The 17,142-nt window shown below is 35.5% G+C and overlaps 1 protein-coding gene across 5 annotated transcripts in view; it reads left to right on the forward strand.

Moving 5' to 3' along the window:
* Positions 1-709: 709 nt before the first annotated feature.
* Positions 710-17,142, forward strand: part of LOC136031221 (glutamate--cysteine ligase catalytic subunit-like) — a 76,100-nt gene continuing 59,667 nt past the window's right edge. Inside the window, exons 1-2 of one of the 5 annotated variants that reach the window (XM_065710615.1) lie at positions 710-860; positions 10,428-10,569. The gene's annotated coding sequence lies outside the window, so the exon portion shown is untranslated. Of the gene's footprint in view, positions 861-10,427; positions 10,570-15,413; positions 15,560-15,723; positions 15,846-17,142 lie in introns of those variants that run through there. The other 4 variants (XM_065710617.1, XM_065710614.1, XM_065710619.1 and 1 more) reach the window with 4 other exon arrangements.

Below are 17,142 nucleotides of genomic sequence, written 5' to 3' on the forward strand. Positions count from 1 at the left end.
TGATAGGCCTAAGCCAAAGAGTTTCAATAATCAACACTACTGTATGCTATCTCAGACACTAATGCACTGAAATTAATATAGAAACAGGATATTTAAACCAAATCTAGGTTAATGCCCACAGATTTATTGCAAAATTAATACCTTTCCATAATGAATTTGGCATTAAATTATTTATGCAGCATTCTGCTTTTCTTTTTGTGAACAATGTAGGTCAATTTTATACAGTGGGTTAAATTTAAGATATAGGTTCGGCTAGCTTAATCAATCAGGAAACAATGCAGAAAAAATAATTGTGGTAAAATTCTAGTTTAGCTACTTTTAGCAATCTTGGCAAGAGGTTACGTTATTTAAACTATACACAAGACAAACAAGTTTAAACATGCAACTAGCCTAGAATATCCTATTCATACACCCTTAGAGTGTATCTAATTTTGTTGATTTCAAGATCAGTTCCAAAATATTCTAAGAGTTTCCTCTACTGGTCGGTCGCCTCAGCTACAATATTTACAAGTACTTATGCACAGGAAGTTATTCTAAATTCAGACTAAATGAGTCTAAAACAAATGTTATCAAAATCTTGGTCGTAATATTTTTTTCTATCTGAATAAGACCTTAGTTACTTCATAAGCCGTTCCTGCTTAATGTAAAATTCAAGTAACTTCTTTAGTTACTTTAAAATTACTTGATTTTTCACCTGGAACACCCTCATAGTTTTGAGGTCTGAACGCTCTAGTGTTTTCTGGACGTCGTAATAACCACATTAAAACAGAAGAAGAAACAATGGAAAATATCTCTTGAGAGTTCGAATTCATTTTCCCAACATTAGCAAAATAAAAACAACAAACTGCTAACACATTAATGTAAGTTTTCAATGACTAAAAATAATTCAATAATTTTTTCGGGAGTATTATTCTTGTCTATGTCCTTTTCTAAAGGAGACACTGCTAATAAAAGAATAAGTGTAATCCAGTTCCCTTAATTTATACCTCTGTTGGTGTCACTCTTGTTTAAATTAGTTTACCTGTAAGCCTAAATTGAATTAACTGTGACAAAACCAAGAACTAGAAAATGCATGGGAAATAACCTGTATGATTTGGGTGATATATTTGCACATAAAGGGGTGGGATAGGGTAAAGTATGTGAAAGCTGCAGTTGGCATGTATTAACTAGCCTATAATTGCTCTTCATATGATGAAGTAAGATATGAAGTTTCTAGCCCTTTTACGCAACTAAAAGTAAGAGAAAAAGTATCATTGTTGAGGATCCATAATGGGCTTAAAATTTAATTTTCATCTAAAGCAATTATTGTTCAGAAAGAGCATGGACTCAAGTGGTATGTTAACTTTTTGGTAAAATTCTTGGTAATTGACTTCTTGCTATCTCAGAAAGGGTTTAGGTTGAGAAAATGAAACTTTCAAGGATGGGTCTACAGGCTAAAGTATGTCCTGGGAAGGTATTTTGAAGCAACTACCCTCACTTCTTCTCCCTCCAGAGGGCCCTGACCTTTAAAAGTTATGAAGCTGAAAACAATTTTGTTGTACTTTGATTAAGCAGAAGATCTATTTTGCAAGGTTTCAATTTTATAACATACATAATTTTAAAGGTCAGGGTCCTCTAGGGGGAGGAGGAGTAGAGAAGAAAGTTGGCTGATGCAGAAAGAAGCTGGTATAGAGCACCACATGGACAAATTAAGACAGTCACATGTTCAACAGGTATTAAAATTAAAAACAGGAATAGTTGTGAGAAAAGTCAAAGTCAGGGCCAATTGTTTCCAAGTTGTTGGCCAATATGGTCAAGGTTTCATTTTCCTAACCTAAACCTTTTCTGATATAGCAAGAAGTCAATTAACTAGAATTTAGAATTTTAGAAATTAACTAGAATTTTAGATATAGCAAGAAGTCAATTAACTAGAATTTTACCATTTTGATTAAATTCTAGTTAATTGACTTCTTGCTATCTCAGAAAGGGTTCAGGTTAGGAAAATGAAACTTTCAGGGATGAGTCTACAGGCTAAAGTATGTACACATTGCTTTTTCTCTGCATTTAGTTCTGAAAATGCAATTCCTGTTATTTGAGTAGAATTTTGAGCCACATCAATGTTTTTTTCAAAATTTAGGAAATGTATTTGTATAAATGTATGTCTTTAACATGGTAAAATTCTAGTTAATTGACTTCTTGCTATATCACTCAGGTAGGCCTATATACAAAATGGGCACTTTCACTTGGTATAGAAGGCTTTAAAACATTTTTATTTTGGCAGTAAAGCATAGTAGTAGGTCATTTTTCACATTAAAAAATGGCATATCCTGATTTGCACTCTTTACAGTAGCTCTGCTTGTCAGTCTTTCTGCCAGTGACCAAGTCCATTGGCTTGAGCAATTATTGCTGGTCAGATTTGCTTGTAGACTTCATTTGTCATCTGTGGATGGTCAACCATATTTATATTGGGGCATCACATGTGCCATGGAATATAATCCTGCAGCAACTTCAGACCTGAAGCCTCTCAGGATCACCAGTTTGTCTGTCCATGAAGTCAGCACTGAAAAGACCTGATCTGACCTGAAAAGAAGCCAGATATTGTACCCTGCTGTGTCAAAAGCCACCAGAAGATTCTCATATACCTTTTTGTGTCTAAAGATGAGTTTGGCACATCTCTATCTGCATGTCTGCTAAATCTACTCTACCATGTGGCAGTTTTACTCATAAACATGACTCAGCTTGAAACTTCAATCCTGGATTTATTCTTGATGTTCCAGCATCTTAACATATCCTGTGGCATTATTCCTGAATATGTTGAAGAAAAGCAAACCATGTTTTTATCTAACCAGTTCACTACAATAATACAGGAATGAATATCAGATCTGTAATCTTATGTTCCTTGCTCTCACTTCTTCATTTCACCATCTGTGAAGGTTTGGGTAGCTCTCAGTTATGCTTTGTATAGTGTACCAATGCAAGAGAATTCTTTGATTTTGAGTAAACTTATTAGATTCCAGCTCAAAAACCAGTTGTCAAATTAAATCTTGTAGTTCATTTTCCATGGCAAGGTACTCATCAGACATATAACTATGTTGGCTCCAGCTCCAAGATTTAGCTATATGTCATCCTCAATAACAGTGCTCTTCCCATGATAAACCTCAAAATCATGTGTCAAAAAGACATGGTGTCAAAAACCTGACACCAGCTCTTGTGAGCACTCCCCCCCCACTTTGTTGTTTGTTGTTTTTTTTGTAGATATTGTCTCAAGTTTTTTTTTTACCCCTTAAAAGCAATCATTTGCTTGCAATTGAATTTTGTTCTTTGGGGTTGATGTCAAGAAACTTGGATTGCATATGACCCAGGAGAGGTCAAATATTGTGTAGCTTGTCAAATCCTTATTCTCCATGTTTCTTAGTTGCCATAGAAATAAAAACAATATTTCTCAAAGTAACTAACAGATACATCAAAAGAACCTTCATAGACTATGAGAAGATTAGAATGGATCTTAGCAACATCATCTGGTGTGATGTCCTAATTGGCTCTTTAGAACAAGAATGGTAATGCTTCAAAGAATTACTGCTAAACAAAGCTGAACAGCACACTTCAAGCAAGCTCATCCCAAAACCATGAACACTACCAACAATGACAAAAGATATTAAGAAGATATTAACCAAAAAAAAAAAAAAAAAACAGACAATGGAGGAAGTACAAAAAGCATCCATCCCCAGAAAACAAAGAAAAATTTTCAAAGAGCAGGAATAAACTTAAAAATTTAACATGGGATTTATACACAAGCTTCAAATCTAAACCTGCAGACAAAGCTAAGACAAATCCAAAGAAATTTTGGTGTTATGTCTCTAGTCAAGACCATAATAGATGAGGAATCAGGAAACTTGTAACTGAGGAAAGTGAAGAAATAACTGATCTCAACAAGCTTGCAAACTCATAAAATCAGCAATTTGTCTCTGTTTTCACCACTGAACCAGATGGTCCTTTACCCTGTTCAGTGGAATACATTGTAAAATCCCCAATGGAAAGCATCACTCCATTGCTTACAGAGGTTCTCAGATGCTTACAGAAATTAGATACCAACAAATTGCCAGGACCAGATAACCTACATCCCAGGCTATCAAAAGAAACTGCAGGTATCATAGCAAAACCACTTAGGAGAATTTTCTAGACATCAGTTACTTCTAGAGAGCTGCCAGCAGACTGGAAAATAGCCAACATTACACTGGTTTTCATGAAACGTAATCATTCTAAGCTTAAAAACTATTGGCCTATTAGCCTGATCTCAGTTGTTGTCAAAATACTTGAGTGCATAGTCAATGATTCCATTCTTAAGCATTTGACAACCAACAAGATCTTGTCCCCCAAGCAGCATGGCTTCCAGTCAGGGAAATCAATTGAAACAAACCTCTTGGAATCATACAAGGAAATCACAGACCTAATAATCACCTGCTCCTGCTGGGCTTTGCTAAGGCCTTTGACAAGGTTCCTCACAGTTGACTGCACTCCAAAATATCTGCTATCAGCATCAATCAGGCTGTCATAGTCTGGCTGATGAATTTTCTTACAGGGATCTTGGTGTCATCATTGATGATAAACTTAAATTTCACAGCCATGTCCAGCATGTTGTTTCCCGTGCAAGCTCCAGTCTTGGACTACTTAAACAAACTATCAACAGCAGACAGGCATCTATATTTATAAAACTATATAAGGCTCTTTTCAGACCCCATCTCAATTTTGGCATATGTCTTGCTGGTCCTTCTTATCAAAAAGATGTGAGGCTCATTGAAAACATACAGAGACAAGCAACAAAATGCATACAAAGTCTAGGATCAACCTCAAATGAGGACTGCCTCAGGTACCTTAAACTACCCACTCTGGTTTACAGATGCTTGTGCAGCAATATGATGCTTACTTACAAGCTGCAAAACAAATAGTCAGCAATCTTTGGTGGCCATCTCAGTACTGACCAGCACAACACAAGAGGACACTCCAAGAAGCTACCAAAGTCAAGCTCCCGAACAAAAACTCGCCTAACATTCTTCTTGAGAAGAGTCATCAACCATTGGAATCAGCTGAAAGATTCAACTGTCAGTGCTCCCTCCATCCAGTCCTTCAAAAACCAACTTGACAATGAGTGGGAAAAGAAGTAACAGAGGTTTGACTGGCAGTCATCAACTCAAGAGCACTACAGGTCTGGAAGACCATAAAGCTCTTAGATGGATTAAGGTAAGGTGATTATTGTTGTTGAAATGGTTGGAAGGTAGCTACCATTCCAGCATCTCTATTTCAGATTAACCCTAGACACTACTAGATGGTGATCATTGTTTAACATCAATAAAAGCACTTCTATATGCCCTGGTATCTTGTATAAATCATGCCAGTGTTTGGTTTATAATTGGTGAGCAGAACTCTTTACTTCATAAAAGCAAGAAAATTAATGTCTTTAACCTGTATATTACCCTGCTATGATCACTCAACTGCCAGCTCCCAATAATGCAAATAGAAGAATTGAAAGAAAGAACAGATAAGAATGGATCCTACAGAATAAATTAAAAAAAAAAACAAGTTTTACAACTGTAAGCAAGGAGCAGAATTAAGACTTAAAAAAGACAGGAATTATTCTGTATATAAGGGAGGCTGCCCACTGCTCACTGCCTTGGTTGTTACACTAAATCTTTTTAGTGGTATCACAAAACTTATTTTTCCAATCCAACAATCCTTACGTTTCATCAGTCTATTTATTTAGTTATTTGTTTGATATTTTGAGCCTCAGTCATCCAATGTTGTATTTTTGCAACACAAAGAAATTTTTCTTGCTACTGATCCAAATTCTTGCAAGTTTTGTGAATTTCAACTACAGTAATTCCAAATTACATATATTTCATACACATCTGACATGCAAGGAATCTTCCTCCTCTTTGTTTTATTTCCAATTTCTAGCTTAGAAATTGCCAACCTTTTTGTTCGTTTTCTTATCCCTTGGCATGGTGACTTGCTGTTTAGGCCACATATCACAAAGAAGCTCCCCAAAGATATCAATTGACTGTCATCTTTTAGGCAATATTTTTTACTGCAAGATGATAGTCTAAGGTCAAATAATACTGCGTTATTTTTCCATAGCAATTACCTCTGTAGGGTCACTGTATCTTCTTCTTAATAGCCCCTACTCTAGACCTTCACCATTTTTAGAATCAGAATTTCATCATGAATCCAAGCATGGCCTTTATTTTTGTTGGAGATGAACAAAAGAAAAGAGAGTAAGGATCTCAAAAGAAGAGAGCAAGCTCAAACATGTAGAGAGATCTTCAGTATAGTCAAACTACTATATGATACATGTATTTACATATAATCCAGTATCTCTAAAATTCATGTGGTTCCAGTACTCTATTCCTGTAGGGAAGACCACTTACCAGGACTGGCCCCTAACTTACAAAACAAAATCTAACTAGGTAAAAATACAAAGAGTTTGCATATTAAAAAGATGTGTAAACTACATTTCAATATATCTCATTCTTTTATCACATATAGGCTAATACAAAATTAAGGAAATATTTTTTGCAAAATATTCGTAATCTTTTCATCATTTCCTTGTTTATCAATTACAAATTATTGAGTATTTCAATATTTGTTTTTTTTTAAATATTATCACTCCTTTGACAAACTGACCCAAATTGATCAAAATTGATCAAATTTCTCTTGAATTCCATATTTCAACTAGCTAGTGGTTTCTTTGTGGCACACCTTGATCTTTGAATTTTGATAATTAACTTTCTGTTGGTGTCAGTTATCATATAAGTATTCACTAACATTTAGAAAAAAGTTGAAGATTGTAAATATGCCAGAAATTTGCCATGGTCTTACTTATTTTAAACATGATGCATGCAAAAACCTAAAAAATGACAAGTTACATTATCTGTTTACAGTTAGAATCATACTACAAACTTAATTTAGATACTTTTTGTCAGCATAGAATTGCTTTCTTATTACTCAGGATTCTTTCTAAAAACAGGCCTTGCTCATAAAGTCTGCAAAGAACTCTCTACTCTTTGTAGAGACGAAAAAAAAATTGTTTTCTCTTTCTTAGTCCAATGTGGAAAAACTAAAGCAATCAAATGAGGTTTCAGAAAGTTTGATACCTGGGTTATTGTTACAGTTGGTACAATTTAGTATACTTTACATTTTAGTAATAGACAGCCCTGTCTTTTGCAAATGCTCACTGTATTTTATCTCAAAAAAAAAGAATGGGACTTAATTTCAAATAAAATTCTATTTGGACTTTTGGAGTCTATTCTATTAAATTGTGTGATTACAACCAGGATATATGCTGAATTTTTGTAAGAAACATCTTTATCAATCTCAGACTGTGAGATGTGAGGTGGCTGTGACTGCAAAGCACTAAAACAAGAGGGGCCACTGAAGACTGACTCTAAACTTTTAGTTGAAATAAATTGAACTATGTTACTGTTCAAGATAAAATCTTGCTTATGACAAGGTCTTCTGCAGTTCTATTTAAGATTCCTGGCCAGAGCCATTTTGTATATCAAGTAGAGTTATTTTCAACAATCCTGGACCTAATCTTCACTTTGGTACCATTTTTCAGTTCCTCACTATAATACTTTTGAATGTGGGAGGCTTAATAATCATTGCAAACTTTGTAATACCTTTCCACTTTTGAAACAAACTTCAGCCACAACCTTTATTCTAGTTCTGGATCATTTCCTTTGTTCTCCAAATATTTTCATGCACTGATGATATAAAATAAAATAAAATAAAATAGTGTACCAAAATGTTCTTTTAAATTCCCAGTTCCAGTTCCAAAAATTGTAGGGAGGTATATGGACTAACAACAAGTCCTTTCACCTCTTTGACTTCTTCTTCAGAGAAAAACTAGCTACTGGAAGCGCTATTCTCCTCCAGTCTGCGAACAATGGATATATACGATTATGAACAATAATACACTGTTATTGATTGTGGGAAGTGCGAGTACCTGAGCTACCTGTCCCCAGCAGTTTAAGGCACTAGGCCGGCCGGTACCAATACGGCTCTTCCTACTCATTCCCGCTCTCTTCTGCACAATCAAAAACTATGGATAAATCGTGTCCCTTTAAAAATTGACTTCTTCAAGCTTTAATCTTTATTAAACAATATTTCTCTTCTTTAAGGTATCAATTGCTGCCTTAAATATCTTACGATCAATTTCCCATGGCAGGTTAGAATCCAGGATAGCTGTATAAGTATTTGGAATCTTAGCCACAGAGCAGAAACGCTTAAGAGCAACAGTCTCCTCACTCTGAGCCTGGCAATCAAATAAAATATGCTGGATTGTTTCCTCTGTTGAAAAGCAGATTCGGCATAAAGGGGAATGATGTAGCTTCCAATTAAATAACAAGCTATTTAGAAGTAGGGCACCTGATTTCAGCTGGTAATATAGCACTGTATTTAATCTTGTATGAAATGGAGATAACATTAATGTACTGTGATTAACTTTGGATCTTTGCCTGATAATATCTTGTGAATTGAGGTCAGAGGAAGGACTAGGAGATAACATGGAAGCCTTTGCTGCTAGAGAATCAGCCATATCATTATATTTTATACCTTTATGACTAGGAACATGTTGAAAATAAACTTCATTTTCCTTGATCTTAAGATTAAGAAGCTGTCTTCTAATATTATATAAATCTTTGTCATTAGCAATTCTATTAATATTTTGGATCAGTAGTAATACTGATTTAGAGTCGGAGAGACAGAGTATATTTTCAGTTTCAATGTTATAATTTATAAGAGCATCCAAGGCCAGGCGGATGGCACATAATTCAGCAGACAAGATAGAAGATCCCAATGGGAGAGGAGAATAAATATTCAAATTCAGGGATGGGATACATGCTCCTGCTCCAGCTCTTTCCCTCTGGACGGATCCATCTGTATATATTTTTCTATAGTTGGGGTAAGCCTTCGAGATGTGTTCAGCCAAAATAGTCTGGATCTCATAATTAGGAATCAAATCTTTACTAATAGAGATAAGTTCTACTTGACAGCTTGGAGGACTCATTTCCCATGGGGGGGACTCAGTAAAGGGATATGCATAAAGCGAATGTTGATTCCAGTTTGGGACCTCCAGTTGAAACTGATTCCATGATGAATGGGCATTGGGACAGGCTGACTTCTCAGCAAAGATATGTGCATATACAGCATGCTTGGCTCCATAAGCCTGGATTTGCGAGAAATACTTTATCCTTAGACTAGATGCTCTTTCACTTAGGGACACCAATCCCGACAGTGTTCTTAACTTTGACAGAGGAGTATGCTTATGCACACCCAAAGCTATTCGAATAGCAGAATTTTGTAAAGATTCAAGGATTTTGAATGAGGATGGGGGACGAGCTGAAAATATTTGAATCCCATATTCTATATTTGAACGAATATATAATTTGTAAAAATCCAAAATAATTTTTGGGTGACATCCCCACTTACTTCCAGCAAGTCTTTTTAGAATACAAAGTCTCTGAATAATCAGAGGTTTCAAAGAATTAATATGTTCATGCCACTGCATTTTAGAATCCATTAATAAACCAAGTAACTTCACTGAATTGCAATATGGGATCTCCCTTGAGAAAATTGTCAGTGGATTAGGAGGATCTAGAGTACCATTAGTAAATATAATGGCTTTAGTTTTACTGATTGATATTGGGAAGCCAAATGCTAAAGAGAATCTCTGGACTAGACTTGTATCCTGTTGAATAAGGCTTTGAAGAAGGCTAATATCCCTTCCTGACTTCCAAATGATCAAATCATCTGCATAAAGGCCAAATGATGCATGATATACTTGAAATTCAGAAACATACAAGTTGAATAGAAGAGGACTCAATATTGCACCTTGAGGAAGTCCTCTCGTAATGGGGCATTGCTCACTTCTAGACTGATTTACTTGAACGTAAAAATATCTATCAGTTAGAAAAGACTTTATAAAACTTATAAAAGGATACGGGAAGTCAAGATTTATTAAGATTTCCAATAATTTATTGTGGACTACATTTCCATAGGCATTCGACCAGTCAAACAGAACAGCCATTGTGACATGTCTTTTTTTGAGAGAGTTACAAACATCAGTTTCTAGCCGGGTAATGTTATCTAAAGAGCTATGTCCTTTTCTGAAACCTGTTTGTTCACTAGGAAAGAGATTGTTGACTTCAGAAAACCACTCAATTTTTGATAAGACAAGCCTTTCCAGAACTTTACTAAAGGAAGGTATTAAACTAAAGGTATTAAAACTACTTTACTAAAGGAAAGGCTAGTTTTTGTTATTTTTGTCCAAATAGATATTTTGAAACAAACATGGACAAGAAAGTAGTATTACACTACATCTGTATAAGTCTACTGCAAAAACAGTTGAAGTGTTGAATAAAGAATAGAATGCAATTACTCTCTTCTTTTTGCAGGCTAGAGATTGGTTTATATAAAAATTTTAATCTCCAACAAAAATAAAGGCCATGCTTGGATTCATGATGAAATTCTGATTCTAAAAATGGTGAAGGTCTAGAGTAGGGGCTATTAAGAAGAAGATACGGTGACCCTACAGAGGTAATTGCTATGGAAAAATAACGCAGTACTATTTGACCTTAGACTATCATCTTGCAGTAAAAAATATTGCCTAAAAGATGACAGTCAATTGATATCTTTGGGGAGCTTCTTTGTGATATGTGGCCTAAACAGCGAGTCACCATGCCAAGGGATAAGAAAACGAACGAAAAGGTTGGCAATTTCTAAGCTAGAAATTGGAAATAAAACAAAGAGGAGGAAGATTCCTTGCATGTCAGATGCTTGCTCTCTTTTTTTGAGATCCTTACTCTCTTTTCTTTTGAGGCATGCTTTAAAATTGAACTGAACTAAAGTGTACCAAATTGCCTGCAAGAAACAAAGAACAATATAGTTTTGAAATTATCTTTCAAGTTTAATAGGCCATGGACATATTTCCTTATAAAAGTTTTCGAAATAGTTCCCTGTTTTTTTAATTTTTCGAATATGTGAAATAAAACGACTGTGGTATAACCTAAGCAATATTTCATACATCTCTTGGGTAAGTTCGTCCTGGTCCCTTGATAAATATTGGAGTCTCAATAGAAGAAGATGCAGGTGAAAAAAAAAACAAAACAAAGTTACTTGTCCTCTCAGGACTGGCATAAGAAAAAAAGCATTGGGAAAAGTTTGCTGCTCAGAAATTGATCACGAAGAAATGGTTGGAATACCTTTGCTCTTCTTTCTTGCATTATTGACTGTACCAAGGCAGCAAACATACTGACACTTGAAGTTAAGTTGGATTTCGTCGCTAACGAATTGATGCTGCAATACAAACACTAGATATAGGATGATCAATAAGTGAATATAGAACTAGGCTTATTAGTCAGTCAGAGTAATTCCTGTCTGAGAAAATAAGAAGAATGGAAGGTGTAGAATCTGAAGCCAAAAGTTTACAACAAGCAGGAATCATAAGAATGAAGCACGATCCCGGGCTCAGGAAAGAATAACTTTCAGACTCCATAAAGCTGAAGCTTATCAAACTAAGACTATTTCAGCCAAAAATCAATTTTCCAATAAACAAGGAAATCTAAGTCCTGAGTTCCGAACACCACTTCCAGTTTGTTAGAAACTGCTACAACTAGTACCTTCACCTAGAGTATAGTGCCGAGAAGGGTTTAGCCTACTGCTTTGCCTGGTTATTGTTTCCAACTGGATGTGGCTACGAATGCAGAAACAAAGATTTTTCTTTTACAACAGAAACTAAAACTGGTGCAAAATGCGAAGCAAGGGCGTCATAACTGAAATTTTTGTCCCTCACTTTCAATCAAATGGTCACAAAGCTTCTGTAGTTGATGTTATTTGTTTTATATAGAGAGATAAATCATTGCCAAGCTTAGTTAATAAGCAGAAATTAATGAAAGATTCAGAGTTAGAAAAGAAAGGGAAAGAGGGTGTTGCATCATATACATGTTGCTAGATGTTATGACCACTGTAGTTACCTACAGTGGTCATAACATATAGCAACATGTATATGATGCAGTCGGCCCATCGAAATGGGCCGTTGGATGCAAAATTAGAACAAGCCTAATGTCACCAGCAATATGTTGAGTAGTAGCCAAAATGAAGTAATTGAGATTGTTGGAACCAAGCTGATTTAAAAATTGTAGCAGAAGTTAATGAACCTGTATTCTTTGGTATTTTTGCTGACAAAACATCTGCTGTCAGCCATGAAGAGCGTTTATTTATAAATGTATGGTACATTGGTAAAGAGGGTGCTGCTGAAGAGTGTTTACTGGATGTTGTAGATTCTGAGTAAGGAGTCGATCTTTAGAAGAAATTCTACAAGTATTAAGAAAGGCTCATGTCAATGAAGACAAACTGGCATCTTAATGCAAGAATTTTGCTAGTAACATGAGTGGGTGCTTTGAAAGAACAAAAGTTCACGTTTCCAAGAAGTTAGGAATAAATATTTGATACCTCGGATGCCTAGCCCACAGAGGGAATATTATCGTTGAACACTGCTGTGAATCAAGCTCCTTGATGTGCAATATTTTTGGTGTCTTACAACGAATCTATAACTTTTTCGCCAGGGGATCCAAGCGCTTCAGTTTTTTTCGTAAAAGGGTAGAAGATGTTGAAGGGAAGTTTTATCTTAAGAGACTTTCAGAAAAAAGTGGTCTTCCAGAATTGAGTTACTCAAAGCCCTGTGGAGCATTCTTCCGACAGGTCTAGCATTGCTGAGAGCAATGGAAAATTTGGGTACTCTTGATGCCGACACCAAATTGAAGTCCTACGGGCTTTTCAGTGTCTTTACTGGTTTCAGACCTATTGTACAACTGATGCTCATGAGGGTGTTACTTTCACGAACCAACACTCTGATTCGCAAACTACCAGCTTTGAAGCCAGATATCGTCAGTGCATGTCGCATAATAGTGAACTCACAGGTCAAATTACAGAATAGATCAGCTTGACGAAACAATTAATTTTGGGAGAAGATGGGTCTGATGAAAATAGCATGTCAGGTCTAGGGTTCCAGTCGTGGCTAGAGAGTGAGCATGGTAAATATCGTCGCAGTGGTGGCCTCCTAGAATATTCGTTGATGGAGAAAGGACAATTGAAGTGCTACCAATGACCATTTTGACGTTTTATATAGTAGAATTCAAGAAAGTTTTTGCAGATGCTGGTGGTGAGTTGAAGCTTACAGATAAAAAGACGAAAGAGCTGGCCCTACCTGTATTCTACTGTCTAGCTAACATTAATCCTTAACAGTGCCACTCTTTCTGTGCTTCTTTTCCTATAACGAAAATATCTGTTCAAGCTTTCCAGTCGGAAATAGAGCTTTTTCTAAGATTTGTAAGAGCTCTGAAAGTATCATTGAGTTTACCAAATTGCTGTCTCTAGCAAAAAGAACAGACGAGGGTTGCCTTTGGTTTAGAGAGCAATGATTATTGCAAAAAACTATTCCAATGACATCGAACGAATGCGAACGAATATTTAACAAAAAGAAAATCGTCAAGAACAGATTGAGGTCAACTATGGGAATCGGTTGACTTGACCATCTCACACTCATGATGTCAGAAAAGTACCTGCTGGCAAAAAATGACCTAAATATAGTTTTAGAAAAGCAAAAAGTTGAAAAGCCGTGCAGACTTAAAGTTTAGCTTATTTCCTATGCCTCGATTTTGCTTTTATACCTGAATTTTTCGTCTACAATATATGACGATTTTCTACTGTTAATAAATATTATTTTAACTCATAAAAAAACGAAGTATAAAATATCAGTTGTTATTGGCACGTACCCGAATTCGTTGGCACCATTTTACCCCTCCATAGAGGTAAAAAGCTAGTGGTGCCCCTGCCCAAGAGGATCCCAATGCATAAATAAAGGTGGTTGCTCGAAACTGGGGTCTAAAAACGGCTATATTTTTTTTCGAATGACATGAATCTACATTGGTTAGTTTTGTGACTAAGGGAATCCCGGTGGATAAACACATTTTCAGTCTTTGTGCACTTTATTCAGAATTTGCTTGAAGTTTGTATCCTAAGTCACTGGGTTAAATGGACCCCTGAGTGCAACATTTCTGAATTGATTGAAATTTAAATGTCAAGTCACTGGGTTAGGCCAATGTACAGAAAAAAACTGGAAAAAGAAGTTTGCTTCCTCCATAATTCGGCAAAAAAAACTTTTTCTGATCGTCTCATAGAGAATATTTTCAATCAGCCTGGACAAAAATGGGCTTATAGTCTTACAAATTTACAGGGCATGTAAACAGACTCAGGTAGACCTCAACGAAAATAAAACACTTCGGAAAAATAATTTGGGTGTAAGAAAAGAATGAAACTCATTTTCAGTGTATTGATTACGGCCAATCGAAATTTTTTCCTGATTTTGAATTTAAACTGCAATCCACCATTACAGTTCTTGAGCAGGACAGTGGAAAAATTTCGCAATCTATCTATATTTAACACATTAATGAAGATAATTCTATAAATGTATGTTTGCGGAAGCTGCGAAGTATTAATTTTCTTTTGTTTTAAGTTTCAATTTCGTTCTTTACTTCTCTCAGATTTTTTTATTTATATCAAATAGACCACTGGGATTCACATTTTTATTTTTTACAAATGTTGGTTTCTTTTTGTTTCTGTCTGGATATACCTGTGTGGGGATTGCCTGCTTAATTTTTTTTTCTTTTTACTCCAGAGGACATGTGCCCTACGTGGGGAAAATGTGCCCAGTGTGCAAAAATGTGTTTTGCATGACGCAATCAGGCGAGGTGTAATGAAAGTTTTGCCATGTGTGATAAAAAAAGGGTAGTCCAAGATGTACTGCAGGTGACAGAGGATAGGGAATCCCTAGGGAATGTCAGTGTAAAATTTTGTTGAAGCTCTGCATTTATGTGCGATTATCAAATAGTTTGAATTTTTTGCGAGTAGGCGATAATTGTAGGCTGTTTTTTGTTTTGCAATTTTAAATTTTACGTTATGCTTGTTTTGATCTTAAATGTCGCTCAAAAATCTTTGTTAATATTTTATGGCTTCATTTAAATTTTACGGCAAATCAAATATTTCAGCGCACCTGAACACACATAAAACTAATATAAATGGCAAAATTGTATGCTTTTAGGAGTAAGGGGTGCGAAAAGATTTTTGTAAAGGTTGGTCATTTTCACCAGTTGATTTGCTGAAAATGTCATAATTCATTATGAAAGTTTCATAATTCACGTTTCTTACGAAGTGAAGGTATGACTACACTTGGGAAGGCGGAGTACCTCCTAAGTTATCCTTGTGGCTAATACGATTATTGGGATGATGAAAACACGCCCATAAACTAACAACTTTTGTTTTACTCTTGCTGCTCGCTCTTAGTTTTGAATAATATTTGGGACATTCGTCTCATCATGATGAAGGAGATTTCATTGTGTGATTAGTGATTAGGAATTAATTATCGCGTTCAGAGTATAATTTTTTTTAATTTATCTGTCAGTATTTGTTTGCCTTTTGACCAACATCAATCGAAGATTTAGAGTTGAAAATTATCTGACAATTGAGTAAGGTAGGCTACGGGCTTATTATTTAATGAGGGTTTGAACCCCCTTTGTCCTAAATGTTTCGATTTTTACTATAATGACCTACATTAACCGGATAGTTTGGGTACTTACTTTTTCATTTTTAGAATTTTTGTTCCCTTCGAAATAAATTTTATTAAGTATTTTACAGGGGATTTTGTATCCGCATGACTTCAACTTGACGATATGCTTCCAAACAAATCAAATTGTGTTTGAAAAAGGAAAAAATATTCTCACTGTCCACCGTACCTTGAACCTCTATTAGTATTTTTTGTAAGTAACCGGGTATTTTTTCACTGTTTAATTGGGATTAGGTTAAAAGAAAGTTCTGGAATAGGATTTAGAATAGAATATTTAGGATTTATTTGCTTTTCAAAAAAAACAAAAAGCGAAATTAGACCCTAAGAGGAGCAGAAATAGTCAAATAGTGATTCAAACTTGAAACGAGCAGTAGTTACTATCGATGAATTAATTTGACCCGAAATGAAAAGAAATTCAAATGAGTAGTCACAACAAACATCATGAAACCAGATACTGCTATAGGTAAATAATCAAACACTAAATTGGACAGAAAGGATAATTAATAATCAGGTCAAACTTAAAACAAACAGATATTACCATGAACAGGAGAAGGGTTACAGTCCCCTAAAATTTCAAGCAAAAAAAAAAACAAAAAAAAAACAGAGCGTAATTTGTGGTTTACTGAAAACGATTTGTATTTTCATTAGCATAATTTTTATTTGTCCTAATGTCAACAACCACACAACAAAAAGTAGCACAAAAATAATACTCCGTCTCAAATCCTATAATGTGGTTTTTGTTGGTCAAAATTACAATTTTTCATTTTTCTATGTTATAATTTTACAAGGGAAAATATTTAAGATATACTTCATTTTGAATTAAACCCGAGTGACGCTCTGGTCTTTAGAAGGTTCAGGGAGTGACCAGAAAAACATTTTTTTGGTCCTTTTCTTGCCCTTTGTCTGGCTCGTTTGGAAAGAACAGATGTATTTTTCTTTTTCGTCGAGGTCCCCATATCCTAATGAATTAAGGATACAAGTTTCGAAACTACCGGGAGCAGATTTTTCTTTTTCCGGGGGGGGGGTCCCCAAAACAATTTTATGTACATTAAGTTCCTCTTTGGCGAGACACTTAGGCTGTGATTTTCTAGCTGATCAAGAAAAATTAGTTTTTTACCAACTTGTGGACCCCTTAATCCCTCTCCTTCCACCACAAAATGTTTAGTCATTTTAACTGAGAGAACCATCCCGTACAGTTTTCTAGCCATTCGTTCACCAAACTTTAAGCAAGGTCCCCCTTTTCAGTTAAAAAAAAACTACTTGTAAACAACGGACAATTTGCATTGCTTACGGCCCTAGTCCCTGAGACAGTAGGGCTCATGCCACCCCTGGAAGCGTATTTCTTGGACATTTGGATTATTTCAGATAAATTGGCTGACACAAAATTTAATCGGATGTCTTGTGGGTCGTGGAAGGGAGTAGCAAAAATGGCTTAGCCCTCAATTCGCTTGACTCTGTAAAAGGCCGCTATAACTTTTAGTTATAGCGGC

This window comes from Artemia franciscana, chromosome 9 (genome assembly GCF_032884065.1).
Source record: "Artemia franciscana chromosome 9, ASM3288406v1, whole genome shotgun sequence".
Taxonomy (NCBI): domain Eukaryota; kingdom Metazoa; phylum Arthropoda; class Branchiopoda; order Anostraca; family Artemiidae; genus Artemia; species Artemia franciscana.